Raw genomic sequence first — 11,164 nt, 5'->3', positions numbered from 1 at the left:
CTCAGCCTGGGACTCAGCAGACTTTTGAGCCATCTTTGTAAACAGTCACCCTTACTGGCCTCCCCCAAGAACATCATCTCCCTCACCTTTTACACTCCCCCAAATCTGCCTCCTTCTCCTCTTTTCCCATCAGAGACAGCAAGCTCACAGGTCACAAAGGCAAGGGGAGAGCCCAGTCTTTTTTGAGTTGAGGTCCTGGTTCTCTCAGGCAAGGACCTCCCGGGAGAGATCCAGGAGACTTTGATCTCAGTTATTTGCTTTGGGCTAAAAGACCTCTGGTTGGCCACTACTCTAGGATCCTAATAAGGCCAGGACCTGGGATCACAGATGCAAACCTTTTTTTTTTTTTTTTTTAACCAAAGGGGACACTGAGGTGCAGTGATTCAAGGGATAGAGTTGCTAGGAGAGAGTAGGTTAACATGTGGCCGACTGAGATAGAACAGTTTATTGATTCGCTCCTCCAGAGGGGATTTATTGAGCTCCTATTATGTGCCTATGCTAAGTGATGGCACTGCGTTCATGACGGCTAAGAGGGCAATCCTAGAGATGGTCCTATGTCCTCTATGGTCCAGGAGTTTTGTCAGGAGTGAAAGCAGGATGGGCTGTTGAGACCTTTCTTATTCTGGTTTTCCCCATCCCCATTCCGTTCTAATTACTCTTTATTATCCCTTATAACAAATATGCAGATGCACTAAGAACCTAGCTCGAGGTCTGAAAGAAAAAAAAAGGAAGAAACTTACAAGTATCTTACAGGTAAATTCTCATGTAACCATAAAAATGAATGTTTATAAAAAGATTAAAAATTTTTCAGGGCAAGGAGAACTGCTGAAGGCAATATGTTTTTGCCTATCAAATTAATCATTTTATGAGTGGTAACCTCTGAGGCCGACACTCACATGGCTGGTGGCAGTGTGACCAGGTCCAGTCCTCCTGGAAAGTTTTGGGCAGTGTATACCAATGGATTTGTCATCATCTTCTTGTACCTTTTAAACCTGGACCTGAGGATTTATCCTAAGGAAATTTTGTGATCCTAAATGTAGAAAAAGCCTCATTCACTAAGACTACTTGATTTACAATTATATCATTTAAATTACTGAGCTGTGGTTAAGTAAACCATGGAACATTTCTTGGATGGAATATTAGCAGCCCTGAAAGCTGGTGTTTCTGAAGAAAATAAGAAAATGCTCTTAATATAAAGCTAAGGTCAAAAACAAATACCAAGCTTCATATGCAGAGTCTGGAGATAGACTGCCGGGCTCTTACGCTTATTATCTACTGCTGGTACTCACTTCTCTGTGCCTCGGTTTTATTATCTGTGAAAAGGGGTAATACTAGTAGCTATCTCATAGATTGATAGGAAACTTACATGAGGTAAGACATATAAAGAACTGGGGCACCTGGGTAGCTCAGTGGTTGAGCATCTGCCTTTAGCTCAGGTTGTGATCCTGGGGTCCTGGGATCCAGTCCCACATCCGGCTCCCTCTGAGGAGCCTGCTTCTCCCTCTGCCTGTGTCTCTGCCTCTTTCTGTGTGTCTCTCATGGATAAATAAATAAAATGTTTAAAAAATAAAATATTAAAATATATCAAAATTTTAAAAACCAAGTTGGGGCTAATTACAAATACAAATCTACTGAAACACTGCTTTTGATCATTATATGATCATACTGAGAAGACCCTGAAAAGAGAGGCCCTAGCAGGTTGTCTTCACATGATTGGAGACATGCTGCTGCCAGGACTCTAGGCAGGGACTCCTTCTGACTTGGCCACCATGGCCACTTCTCATCACAGGGAGGACAGGCTCAGCTGTGCTGGGCGGTGGAAGGCCACTCAAGATTTGCAAGAAAGTACACAAGTCCCAGTCCCCACTCTGGCACCGACTCCCAGTGAGGTCTTGGGATGACACTCTTCCTTCTCTATAAGGAAGGATCTCTGATGCAATTAGCAGCCTCCGAGAAAGAGAAAAGCAGTTTGAGGGAATTTTTGAGATACTGCCTCAGAGGTAGAAGAAGTGATTCTGAAAACTGTAATACTCCACTCCAGCTCTCCTTCCAGGGCAGAGAGCCCATCTGCTCTGTTTACACACCTGGACCTGGTGTGAAGGGCGGTTTAGAGGAGGTGGCTTCCTGACCATTTGTGGAATCATTCCTGCTTCCAAGCAGCACGCTACAGGCAGGCCTTCAAAGAAATACCAGAAGCCAAGTGTACTATCTGTCATCACTTACTAATGCTTGAAGCTTTTCATATAACAAAAGGGGAAGAAACAGCCCTACCTCGCATTGTGGGAGCCTGATAATTCTTCCATCAGCTCTACACCAAAAGGGCTTTCTCTTAACTGTAAGTATTAGATCCGATTAACATAGGCAACCAGTGCTTTTGGTAAGTAAAATTGGAAGAAAATAACTGTTCGCAACTTTATTTCATCTCACGCTATAATAAGGAAGGAATTGATAAGTTGCAATGACAAGTAACTGCATGGGTTTTTTTTTTTTTCATTTTGGGGGTTTTTTTGGTGGCCTTTTTTTAGACAAATATGTCCCATTTAAAAATGTCAACATCATTTTTCTACACATACTCTTGTGAGGTAGGAATTAATCCACAGAGACAGAAGGGTTATCTGTTTGTTCATTCCTGGCATCCAGCATGGTGCTTGCTGGCCCTTAATAAATTTCTGTTGAAACTAAAAGACAACCTACAGAATGGGAGAAGATATTTGCAAATGACATATCAGATAAAGGGCTAGTATCCAAGATCTTTTTTTTTTTTAAGATTTTATTTATTTATTCATTAGAAACAGAGAGAGAGAAATAGAGGCACAGACACAGGCAGAGGGACAAGCAGGCTCCATGCAGGGAGCCCAACATGGGACTTGATCCCGGGTATCCAGGATCACATGCTAGGATAAAGGCGGCGCTAAACTGCTGAGCCACCCAGGCTGCCCAGTATCCAAGATCTATAAAGAACTTATTAAACTCAACAGCAAAGAAACAAATAACCCAATCATGAAATGAGCAGAAGACATGAGCAGAAATTTCACCAAAGACATACACATGGCCAACAAGCACATGAGAAAATTCTCCACATCACTGGCCATCAGGGAAATACAAATCAAAACCACAATGAGATACCACCTCACACAAGTGAGAATGGTGAAAATTAATAAGGCAGGAAATAACAAATGTTGGAGAGGATGTGGAGAAAGGGGAACCCTCTTGCACTGTTGGTGGGAATGTGAACTGGTACAGCCACTCTGGAAAACTGTGTGGAGGTTCCTCAAAGAGTTCAAAATAGACCTGCCCTACGACCTAGCAATTGCATTGCTGGGTATTTATTTACCCCAGAGATACAGATGTGGTGAAAGACCGAGACACCTGCACCCCAGTGTTTATAGCAGCAATGTCCACAATAGCCAAATTGTGGAAGGAGCCTCGGTGTCCATCAAAAGATGAATGGATAAAGAAGATGTGGTCTGTATATACAATAGAATAAGCTTTGCACAGTGGCGGTATCGTAGCCAATGAGGTTTATCCGAGGTGCAATTTTTGCTACAATAGAATATTACTCAGTCATCAGAAAGGACGAATACCCCCATTTGCTTTGACGTGGATGGAACTGGAGGGTATTACGCTGAGTGAAGTAAGTCAATCGGAGAAGGACAATCATACGGTTTCACTCATACAGGGAATATAAAAAATAGTGAAAGGGATTATAGGGGAAAGGAGAGAAAATTAGTGGGAAAAATCAGAGAGGGTGACAAACCATGAGAGACTCCTAACTCTGGGAAACAAACAAGAGATAGTGGAAGGGGAGGTGGGCAGACGGATGGAGTGACTGGGTGACGGGCACTGAGGGGGGCACTTGACAGAATGAGCACTGGGTGTTACACTATATGTTGGCAAATCGAACTCCAACAAAAAAGATACACATATAAAAAATAATTTTTTGTTGAATGAATGAGGTAATAGATTAGTGAATCAAATGAAAGATGTTCTCCTCTCTATTGTGCTAGATGCCATGGATATAAAAATGTGTGTAACTCAGGGTCCCACTCTTAGCAGCTCACTCTGGTGGCAGAACCAGACCTACAAATGGAGAATGATTCAAATGCAGTGATAGATTCCTAAAATCATACCACTGATCATCAGTATTCATGGAGCTCCAAATAGGAGCTCCTCCTATTTCAGGTATACACAGCAAAACATAACCCCTTCCTTCACAGTCTGGTCCAGAAAGCAAGCATGAAGCATAAAAAGCCCAAAACCACATGGAAAGCAAAATGGAAATATGTACACTGCAGAGAGGCAGCATGCCGTGATTTCATCATACAGACGACTCTGACATCAGACTGCTTGAGTTCACAAAGCTGTGTGGCCTTGGACAAGATGCTTAACCTCTCTGGGCTTTAATCATTCCACTTGTAAAATGGGGATAATACTGAGACTTACCTTACAAGGTTGTTATGAGAAATACTTGGGTTAATACCTGTAAAATACTCAAGATAGTGCCAAGCTCATACTAAGTACTATGATAAATATATGTGAAAAAAATCTTTCCTGTATTCTTTGAATTTTAAACTCTAAGAACTTTTTGGCTTTTTCTTTGTGCATGCCTGATATTCTCCCCAGATAAAACATACAACCAAATGCAACTCCAAAGCTGTGGGCTAAGCTTAAGAAGGGAAGGAGAAATGAGATTCCTATCCGCTTGTGGAAAATAAGCATTTGGCAGAATGGAAAAAATTCTCCAAGCCAAGATACCTAAACCAGGACTGCAAATTCGTTCTAAACAACCACTACTCCCTTCTACCTAGTCCAGGACAGAGACTGCTAATCAACCTCAGTATCCTTTCCAACGGGGTCTAGATTCAGGGTCCAAATTATTGTCCAAAAAGGACAGTTAGGTTAGTATTGACTACTAACCAAGGCCTACTGGATCTCTGGCCTAACCCCTATCCTTATGGTTGGCCTCAGGGTTGTCCTTCCCACTGGGTCCACAGTCGCATGGTGAACCGCCTGCTCCCATGACTGAAGCCCAGCTCCCAAAATGCCCTGCCAGACCCCACTCCTGAAAAAACACTAATGGAGTGGGTCCCATTCTGCCCTCCCTTGTGGGTCCATGGCTGATGGCTAATTCTGTGACCTCAGCTAAGCAAGTTACTTAACTTCTCTGAGCCTCAGAATCCGATTCTTCCTAGGAAAATAGGATCTCTCCCTCTCTCAACTGTTGCAAAGATTAAATAGGATAATGCATATAAATAGATCTGGCTGGGATACTGGAGGAGGCTCCCAGTAAATGGCAGGTCCCATTATTGCTAAGCCCTGCTTTGTATTCCCTCCAGCCAGGCCCAGTGCCTTCGTGACTTCATCCCCAGGGTCCCAGCATAACCTAAAACAAGGCTGGGATGCTCCTGTTTAAGCCACTGCTACCGGCTCCCCCCAACACAGGATTAATAGTCCATCATGAACTCAAGGTCATACAGGCTCCACCACAGTGGCTGGGGGGAGGGGCAGAGGTGGGGGCGGCAGCTTGGGGATGGGGAGTGGGAGTGAGGGGATCACCAAGGTGCATGCAAGGACTCACTGACCCTACTAAGGATCAACAGAGAGGGCACTTGGCTCCAGTAAGCCGAGAGGGTGTCTTCTTCAGGCAGGGACCAGGGGCAAGACCAGGCCGATGGTGACCCACCTGTCTGCCTCCTCCTGCTCCTCTGAATGCAGCGCTGACTCACCTAAGACTTTCCATTTCTGGAAGCACTCCCCTTACTTCCTCCCACTGGATCTTGGTATGGATGACTCAGTTATGAGTTCCTGCCCCTTCCGCAGATGGGAGCATTGTGCCCTGAGAAGCTTAGCCGCAGTCTTCTCCCGCTGCCTCTGCCTCTCCGCTCTGCTTTCCTGCTCTGACTCTGCCTCCTCTCTCTGACTGTCTTTGCCTGCTCTTACCAATATGTGTGTAATATCCCCCCACCCTCACAGAGAGGAGCAGGTCCCACTGGCCTTCCAGAGAAAGCAGCCTGGCACCCTTTAGCCCCAACCCATGTTCAAGAGCAGCAAATTAGTCAAGGCCTGGCATCTCTGGGTCATCTGCGGGATAGCCAAGTGACCCTTCTCTCCTCCCTGCATCCACCACTTCCTGGGCCTGGCCTGCGATTTGACACCTCCAAACCCAGAGCCCTTCATGTAAAGGCCCTGTCAACATTTCCATCATAGACTTCTCTCTTGAGAGTTGACAAGTTAACTTGGAAAATGAAATGAGCCCAAGCGGAAAGTTGCCTTACAAGGGCAGAGAGAGTACAGTGCAGTGATGCTCTCAAAGAGAGTCGGTGTTGAAAGGGCGGCCAATTTAATGTCTACATTAAAAAACGGATTTGTGTGGAACACAGTGCTTCTTTTAATTGCTCCAAATAAATATCTCGGGTAATTTTAAGAAAGACTGCTGCAGTAGCTTCCCAAGCAGCACGAGCCATATATTACCAGGAAGTGCTTTGGGGTATTGTTTGCTGAAAAAGGCGTTACATAAATTGAAACTCCTTTTGCTCAGAGCCGAGTCCTGAAAGTTCATGCAGTGAGAAACATTTCTCACCATGCACAAACTGTGAATTGTATATAAAATTAAATTTTCTGATTAAAATCTGCATTGTTGGACCTCCTGCTGACTGCCACCATTTTGCTGAAATAAGATACTATTTGTGGTAATGGCAGCACAGGAAACCTGTTATCATTGATTGTAAACTGGCCTCACTCCTACGGCTTAAAAAATCTGGAGAGCTTTATTGTGCAAACATTGCATTTTCCTTACAAATATTACAGAGCAAAGCTTTACCATGGATTCATCAGCTGGGGTGCACACAGATTACAATCCAACCCATCGGCCCTAAATCTCCTGCACACCCAACAGTGGGCTGCAGGTAGGGTTGGGCAAGGTGCAAGATGTCAGCACAAGGAGACAAGCATATATAACCATCTGCTATCTAATTTTTAAAATGTTTGGCTTCACAAGGGTGTTATTATGAGAGACAAGGAAGATAAAAGAAAAAGATGAGGCCCAGGAAGAATTCAAATTCAACAACCCACCCTACCCCCACCTGTGTGAGCCCCAGGAGACTGCCAGCATGGCCCCAGCCCCTTGCCCAGCACTGCCAACTTCTGAGCCCAGGTCTGAGAATCAACTTTATGACAATCAGCTAGAACACTGCCCAGAAGTGCTGAGAGAGGGGTCCACGCTAATAGCTTCGCTTGACAAATGCAGAATCTGAAACCAAAACAATGACTTTTTTTTTTCCTAAGAAGATCTGTGTTCAGAATTAGAACCCCAAGGGCTGGCTTTTCATCTTTCATTTTCCCCAGCTTTGAGTTTACAAGCGTACGTACGCTCTCCAAAAGTCAACATCAGCCAGCCACACATAAATATTTTTTATTGCCTCTTAACCATTAGAATAGATTGTCCCTCTCTTTCATTTCGTAAATCACTTTGTTGCTTGGGTGATACAAAATTGCTTTGACTTACAAAGAAAGATGGGGCGCGGGGATGGGGGAGGGGTACAGGGTGGAGAAAGGTTTCACAAAATGATTGATCCATAGTGGTATATCTCATGTTTTGACAAATAAAATGAACCAACTTCTTAAGTCTGAATTTAATAAATCTCACCAAATCTTTTTTGAGAAAAGAGCACTAAGGTTACGGGCAAAGCCAGGGCTAAAGTAGAATAAGCTAAACTATGTGCTCTGAGGGAGCAAATGCAAGGTAAGTGGCTTGAGGTGGATGCGTACTGGAGACCTGAAGTTCAAAAGCATAGACTTCCTGGAAGGCACCTGTGTAAAATGGGTAGGATCACACATCACATCACATCACATCACATTGGGTTCAAGTGTCCTTTTGCAGTTTCCTTGCCCAAAAAGCCAATGCTAGGTATTCTTATTCATTAACTAAGCCATCTCACCTTTAGGAAAAATATGTGGAGGGTAAGAAACGGGAAGTGCCCAGCGGGGTAGCTAACCCAATCCCCAGTGTATTACCTTGCCTGTAGAATAGAATTTGAGGAAACTACTAGTAATTATGCAGACTTTTGTTTCAATTGCATAACCACTAAACAAATTAAAGTAACTTACAAATCCATAAGTTAGCTAATTTTGAAAATTATTCCACTGTTTTTTTTTTCTCCCTCTGGACTTCTCTTGTAATTCTCAGTCTTTCATGGTTTCCACAACTCTAAATAGCTCTAACCTGAGTTTCTTACATGAACATAGTGGGGTGAGGGTGGGGAGGAGTTATCTGTTTTCCCTTTTTCTCTTATTACTTACCATCCATACACATGCCTTCTATTTGAAAACCAATAATAAAATCAGTTGCAATATCACACCCATCCATTCGATAATATGTCCTGAACTTACCAGGTGCTAGGAGCTAAACTATTAATCCTCCTTCACTCAAGAGTTGTGCCAGCCTGAGGAATACATCAGAAGTCCCAACTTTACTGTCTTTTGAACTAAGATTTGAAGAAACCAAGAGAATCTACAACAGGAACTTGCATCTGATGGCACCTCCTTCTCCCAACTTCACTTTTCTCTTTTGCCTTAACTCCTACCTCTTTCCAGTTAACTACAGATCCTGGCCCTCTCCTTGTTCCCCATAGGGCTCTGCTACTGGAAGGATTCCTTTCCATGGTTCTGTTATCCCCTCTAGTCTTGACCAAAGATGAAATTCGTGATCTGCCCAAACTTAACCCACATTTTTGCTCTAGGCTTCCATTTATTCTTAAAGACAAAAGTTGTTCTGTAAAAAAAAAAAAAAAAAAAAAAATTAAAAAAATTAACAATATTCCACTGACTTTTTCACAGCTTGCAACAAGAAGACATAACGCCAGTCCCTCTCTAGGACACCAAAAGTCAATGACAGGATAGACACATTCGAAAATGAGTCAAGATTTAATAGGCTGGACAAGCCAATCATACCCTGCTCAAGTGCTCTGGCAACCATAGCCAAAGAGTGGGCAAAGCTTGGTAATATGTCAAGAGGGGAGGAGCTGGGGTGAGAAGGAGCTCCAGGAGCCAGTAGTAGTTGCTTCCCCTCCCCCAACAAGGCCCTCAAGTCCAGGCTATGCTAAAAGGCTAGACAGTGAGGCCCTGCCTGCCTTGGGGATTACTGATAGAATCCCTAAAAAGAATGGAAATCTCTAGTACCTCTCCATCTCAAGGAAGAGGTGAGTTCTCAGGTAGGGATCTGCCATTGTGATGGTTGGTCATCACCCAGTTCTTTTCCCTATTAGTCCCCCAAAGAGAAAGGCCAAGCCCCATGCCTCCATGAACCTACTCTTCATCACAAATCACAGAGGCACCAGATTTATTAGACAAATAGCCATGGAGGTATCAACTCTCCTCAGCCAAGGGGGAGTTGAAATCCCATCATTTACCAGTAAAAAGAATCCAGTACCATGCTCATCTCCCTTTTTCCCTCTCCAAGTCTCCACCTTTCCCCTGGTATGGAGTGTCTTCTTTCTATCGTCCCTCTACTTCTCGTGCCCTTCCTGAGTTCTAGTCTTTCTTTTGGGTTGGCTGACACCAGAGGGCAACATAATCTTACCTACTTGTCATTTCTTTCATTTCACCAGTAGAGGGAAGAGTTTGAGAGAACCTACGAGAAGCAGGAGGTAATGTGGAAATTATTTTGAAATATGGAATTAGCTAGCCCACTAGGACAGCTCTCTCAAATGCATCCCGTGCCAAGGCATTCTGTTCCCGTTGGTAAATAATCTGTTATAAAACTGTTTAAATGCATATTAACTCACCAGAGCACGACACTGGCAAAATTTCCCTCTAGGCTGTATTTTACAAAGAGACAACTTTCAAGTGATGTGAGACCTGAGAGTAAACTAACAGAAGTCATACATTATTCAAGGTAACACTGCTGCTCCATCCCTTACTCACCACTTAGTCTTTTGAGATCCAGCTTTTTTGTTTCAGAAATAATTAGTAAGGCATTTAGCTCTAAGTGATCTTGTTTTGGGTACCCATCGTCTTCCCTCTCTAGGTGCTCTGAGGGTACATATGGGCTTATTTGGGCAAGTAAGGCTGAGTTAATCAGAATGACTGATTATGAATCAAGCAGCAGAGCCCTAAGGAAGAAGTGCCCCAGAAGCCTCTGTCAAACTTAGAAGTCCATGCAAGGGCATACTCCATCACAACCTCCCCATTCCGCCACATAAATCAGAGAACGTTCCCCTTAAAAATGTTGGGAAGGAAGGGATTCGGAAACTAAATCTGTGCCAATGAACTGACCATTTACCAATCATCATCCTGACCAAGTTAACATCAATACCTTTAAAAAGTAGACAACGTGGGGCTAAGCAATCTGCTCAACCATTGCAATGTGCTCAATTGTTTGAATCTAATTACTTGGCCTGGATATTTTCTGCTTGGTATCCCCAGCCTTTGAACCTTTTCCAAAGCCAGAGCTTTATAGAAAAGGTCTTTGAAAACCCTAAGAGTCTGTGATTCTGTCGTTCTTTAGATGGATTTTTGATCCAAGTGGCTGAATTTATCCTTTGCCTTTATTTCTTCATCAACACTCTTTCTTTGATTAATTATCTAAAGTGAGAGTTCTCATCCTGAGTTTCAGAAGTGGACTTGAGCAATTCTATGAATCTCTGGAAATTGTGGGCAAAATTCTATATGCATGTACATGCACAGTGTTTCTAGGGAGAGGACACATAACTTTAATCAGATTCTCAAAGGGCTCCAAGACCTCTGTCTTGTCACTGTACATTCATGATGTTCACTAGACCAGGGTTTCCTCAATCAACATGCAAGAACAGGTTACAGATGTGTGCCTGGGTCTTTAAGTCCAGACAGGGCCAGGAATGGCTGGCCAAGAGCTGCCCAGTTTCTATAAAAATATTATTTTCTCTGTGTGCCACAGTGTTTAACAAGTTGGGAAGCATTACATAAACTCTTCGCTTTTTTTGCTTTTTTTTTTTTTTTTGAAAGTAAGCGCCACATCAATATGGGGGCTCGAACTTATGACCCTGAGATCAAGAATCTCATGTTCCACTGACAGCCAAACAGGTGCCCCTAAACTCTTTCTTCACTTTTATCGCATCCACCACCTTTGCTTTCTGCATCTCTTTCATCATTTCCATGGCCTTAATTTTCTAGAAAGAAGTGTGGCGTG

At 43.4% G+C, this 11,164-nt stretch overlaps 1 protein-coding gene, 1 long non-coding RNA gene and 1 pseudogene across 3 annotated transcripts in view; 2 read left to right on the top strand and 1 right to left on the bottom strand.

Annotated features, from left to right (window-relative positions):
• LOC144287778 (uncharacterized) overlaps positions 1–11,164 on the bottom strand; it is a 90,696-nt gene that overhangs the window by 45,176 nt on the left and 34,356 nt on the right. The gene's annotated exons all lie outside the window — the stretch shown is intronic.
• Positions 1–11,164, top strand: part of CLYBL (citramalyl-CoA lyase) — a 301,132-nt gene that overhangs the window by 269,756 nt on the left and 20,212 nt on the right. The window contains exon 9 of one of the 2 annotated variants that reach the window (XM_077855081.1): positions 4,624–7,630. The exons of the other annotated variant lie outside the window; for it this stretch is intronic. The gene's annotated coding sequence lies outside the window, so the exon portion shown is untranslated. Of the gene's footprint in view, positions 1–4,623; positions 7,631–11,164 lie in introns of those variants that run through there. 2 annotated transcript variants of the gene reach the window in all.
• LOC144288181 (U4 spliceosomal RNA) lies at positions 3,487–3,563 on the top strand (annotated as a pseudogene).

The sequence above is a fragment of the Canis aureus genome, chromosome 17 (assembly GCF_053574225.1).
Source record: "Canis aureus isolate CA01 chromosome 17, VMU_Caureus_v.1.0, whole genome shotgun sequence".
Lineage (NCBI taxonomy): Eukaryota > Metazoa > Chordata > Mammalia > Carnivora > Canidae > Canis > Canis aureus.
Note: the sequence above shows the minus strand (reverse complement) of the source record. Positions and strands in the feature narration are given on the sequence as shown.